At 40.2% G+C, this 4,710-nt stretch overlaps 1 pseudogene; it reads left to right on the forward strand.

Annotated features, from left to right (window-relative positions):
* Positions 1–1,060: 1,060 nt before the first annotated feature.
* Positions 1,061–1,749, forward strand: LOC102836125 (annotated as a pseudogene).
* The last annotated feature ends 2,961 nt before the right edge of the window (positions 1,750–4,710 follow it).

Raw genomic sequence — 4,710 nt, forward strand, 5'->3', positions numbered from 1 at the left:
AAACTACCAGCTGTTCTGTGGGAGAAAGGTGAGGCTTTCTGCTCCCATAAAGATTTACAGCCTCAGAAACCCTGTACAGGGTCGCTATGAGTCAGAACCAACTCCACGGCACACCACCACAAATAAGACTGGTTAAAATCACGATTATTCAAATTTACACATCAACCACTAAAACCATTGACGATAAAATTGAGGAATTCTACCAACTTCTTCATTCGAAAATCAATCAAACATGCAGTGAGGATGTATCGATAATTACTGGTGATTGGAATGCAAAGACTGAACACAAAGAGGAAGGATTAGTAGGTTGGAAAATATGGCCTTGGTGATAGAAATGATGCTAGAGATCCCACAACAGAATTTTATAAGATAAATGATTTGTTCATTGCAAATAACTTTTTTAAACAACATAAAAGATGACTATACACATGGACCTCACCAGATGGAATACACAGAAGTCAAGTTGATTCCATCTGTAGGAAGAAATGGTAAAAAAGCTTCATATCATCAGCAAAAACAAGGCCGGGGTGGACTGTGAAACAGACCATTAATTACTCATATGCAAGTTCAAGCTGAACCAGCAGAAATTAAAACAGGATCATGAGAGTCAAAATTTGACCTTGAACATATCCCACAGATGAATTCAGAAATCATCTTAAGAACAGATTTGATGCATTAGATACTAATAATCAAAGACCGGAAGAGTTGTGGGATGACATCAAGAACATCGTACAGGAAGAAAGCAACAGGTCATTAAGAAGACAAGAAAGAAGGAAAAGAACAGAATGGATGTGAGAAGAGACTCTGAAACTTGCTCACCAGTGTAGAGATGCTAAAGCAAATGGGAGAAATGAGGAGGTAAAAGGGCTGAACAAAAAATTTCAATGGGGAGTGAGGTTGAGGTTGGGGGGTGTCAGTGGCCCTGGGCCAGACCTAAAGAATTACCAGGATATTGCTCCTATCACCAGCCTCTGTTGTCTGCTGGGCCCACGAGGGACAGGGACAGTTGAAGAGCACTGGACCTTTGGGGCCTAGAAAGTTCTGGCACCCATTGAAACCCATGGTCGTGGACAGGCGTCTTACCCCACGCCAGGAGAGAAGGTTCTTGAGTCCAGAATTCATTCCTCCAAGAGGAAGAATAAATCCTCTGAAACTTTGAATAGAAAGAAAAGATATGTTAGAAAGGAGGAAAGGACTCCACATTCCAGAGTTCTATGTTGGAAGCATACTTCGTGTGACTAGAGCAGACCCATATGCCAGTGGAAAAGCCAGCCAATTTCTGGGGATTTACATCCAGAGATCAGGAAGAGGACTAGGAGGAGCCACATTTATCCTTAGGGATATTACTGAAGGACAAAGTGTTGAGATTTGTTTTCAACTTTATAATCCTTGAATTCAGGAGATCCAAGTGGTCAAGGATAGCTTGTACTTAAGAGATGAGCTTCCTGAACACAGACAGCACATTTGATATGAATCTGAAGCCAGAAGCACAAGAATCTAACCAAGAAGTTCCTGTTTATCAGTCAAAGGTGAAACTGAAGCTTAAACCCTGGTCCAAATAGTGGAAACGTCCGTGCAAAATTTAATGTTAAAGGAATCAGATTTGATCTTTGTTTAACTGAAGAACAAATCCAATAAACTCAGAACTGGGATCAGTCTTGGCTTGAGTTTGATATGATGAGAGAATATGATACTTCGAAGATTGAAGCTGCAATGTGGGTAGAAACTGATGCATCGAAAAAACCCTGACTTTGAGAATGAATTTGGTGACGTCCAGGTGACACACTGAGTGAGTCATCAGAAGATTTATTTTGAGACCCGTTTGATTTTATTTATAAAGACAGTCATTAAATCAATAAGTGTTATTTCAATAGTCCTTTTTTTAAAAAAAAATTAAATGAATAGTGTTATCACTTTAAAAAGAGAAGCAAGCCTGCCGAGTGGTTTAGATGCCTGGAAGCAAAGCTTTGGGAGAAGGCAAACCAGTAAGCTCTTCAGTGAGCATGGCTTCTGAGAGGGGAGAGTGGAGAAGATGGGTTTTAACAATTGTGAAATAAATACTTACCAGTAATTGATTTAAAGAATAATAATGAAACTAATATTTATGCACACACCATCAGGGGAGTCCCCGGATACAGTCCCTCCCTCACCGACATGACCTGGTGTTAATCATTCCTTTGCTTTGCCTTTTCTTAAAATACGTTTTTATTGTGAATTGAGTGATAGTTTACATGGGAGAGCATCTGCTTTACCTTCATCCTATTGTATTCATTTCACTGCAATGATTTCAATCCCCTCCATGCATCATCAATCAACAACATTTGCTTCCATTCCTCTGTTTTTTTGGGTTTTTTGTTGTTGTTTTTTTTTATGTACACTGAAGCACTCAGGTATACATAACCATTCAAACACCCAAAGGGTACACCCCGCAAGCCTGCCCCCCAGCTGCCAGCACACAGCCTCTCTCCCTCCCTGAGTCCAGAGTCCCCGACCGCTCCATCTCTCCACGCCATCGTCTCTGCCTCCATCTCTGGAATCACTTCTTCTCTGGATAGTGTCCCGCACTCCTCTCTTCTCCCTTGATGGTCCCAGGGTCCTCTGCTCCTGGGCTGCAAGGTCAACCACTCCCTTCCTTTTGTTACAAAACCTCCACCTTTACATTTGTGCTTTGCCTTTTTGTTGTTGTTTTGAAAAACCTGTTTGCAAGTGTGTTATGTTGAATTGGTTCCGACTCATAGTGACCCTGTGTAAGGCTTCCGAGACCTGCTGGTGGGTCTGAATGTCCGACCCTGTGGTTACCAGTCCAGTGCTTATCTTGCGGCACCACAGCTATGCTCTGCTGGCAAGTATGAAAACACCAGTGTTCTCATTACCATATTTTCACCCCAGTAGCCATGTCTTCTGTGTTTGCTAACTGCTCTTTCCCCTACGGAGGTTTTTGATAAACATCCTATGCTATCTTTTTTTTACAACAACATACAGGAACAATTGGTGGGGCTGGGGTGTAAGCAGTGGTTGGTAAACAAACTGTGTTATTTGTGGAAAAAAAATAGAGAAAATGAAGGCTTTAGGGTAAATATAACAGTCTGACTCATTAAAAAAAATTTTTTTTTCAAAGGGTAGCGCAAGAAGGCAAAGTCAAGTATTATAATGAAATGTGCAAAGACCTGAAGTTAGAAAACCAAAAGGGAAGAACATGCTTATCATTTTTTAAGCTGAAAGACCTGAAGAAAAAAATTCAAGCTTAAACTTGGAATATTGAAGGATTGTATGGACAAAATATTGAATGATGCAGAAAGCATCAAAAGATGTCACTATCTCCTTGGAAACCCTATACAGGGTCGCTATGGGTCAGAACCAGCTCGACAGCACTTAACAACAACAACAACATATAAAAAAGAAATGGACAATATCCAATCATTTCAAGTTACAGCATATGATCAAGAGCCAATGGTACTGAATGAAGAAGTCCTAAGTGCACTGAAGGCATTGGCAAAGAACAAGGCTCCAGGAATTGATGGAATACAAATTGGATTCGTTCAACAAACTGATGCAACACTGAAGCACTCACTCATTTATGCCAAGAAATTTAGAAGACAGTTACCTGGCCAACTGATTAGAAGAGATCCATATTTATGTCCATTCCAAAAAGAGATGACTCAACAGAATGCAGAAATTATCAGACAATATCGTTAATATCTCACGCAAGTAAAATTTTGCTAAAAGTAATTAAAAAACAGCTGCAACAATACATTGACAGTGAGCTGCCAGAAGTTCAAGTCAGATTCATATGAGCACATGGAATGAGAGATATCATTGCTTAAGCAAGATGGATTTTGGATGAAAGCAAAGAATGCCAAAAATATGTTTACTTGTACTTTATAGACTATGCAAAGGCTTTTGACTGTGTGGGGCATTACAAGCTATGGACAACATTGAGGAGAATAAGGATTCCAGAACACTTAATTGTGTTCATGAGTAACCTATACATAGACCAAAAGGAAGTCATTCAAACAGAACAAGGGGACATTGAATGGTTCAATATTAGTAAAGGTATGCACCAGGGTTGTATTCTTTCACCATACTTATTCAATCTGTATACTGAGCAAATAATTCAAGAAGCTGGATTAGATGTAGAAGAATGTGGCATCAGGATTGGAGGAAGACTCATTAACAATCTGCAATATGCAGATGACATAACCTTGCTTGCTGAAAGCAAAGAGGACTCAAAATACTTACTGATGAAAATCAAAGACCACAGCCTTCAGTATGAGTTTCTTTGTAAAGGAAACAAAAATCCTCACCACTGGACCAATAAATAACATCATGACAAATGGAGAAAAGGTTGAAGTTGTCAAACTCTTAATTTTGCTTGCATCTACTATCAACACTCATGGAAGCAGCATTCAAACATTCAAACAATCAAACAATGTATTGATTAGGCAAATCTGCTGCACAAGACCTCCTTAAAGTGTTCAAGAACAAAGCTGAAGACTAAGACTCAATGGGAATACACAAGCAGACATGCACTCTGATTGGTGACCACATTCGTCATCGATAAGGGGAAGTGAGGGAAAAGCAGCAATGAAGCTGCAAGCTGAGCTCTACAACATTCAATAGACTCCTGTGAACCCGGGTGGAGACCCGGTTGGCCAGCATTGTGGCAAGACCTGGGTACTCTTGGGCCCAGAGTCAGTGACATAGCCACAG

This window comes from Chrysochloris asiatica, unplaced genomic scaffold (genome assembly GCF_000296735.1).
Source record: "Chrysochloris asiatica unplaced genomic scaffold, ChrAsi1.0 scaffold00168, whole genome shotgun sequence".
NCBI classification, from domain to species: domain Eukaryota; kingdom Metazoa; phylum Chordata; class Mammalia; order Afrosoricida; family Chrysochloridae; genus Chrysochloris; species Chrysochloris asiatica.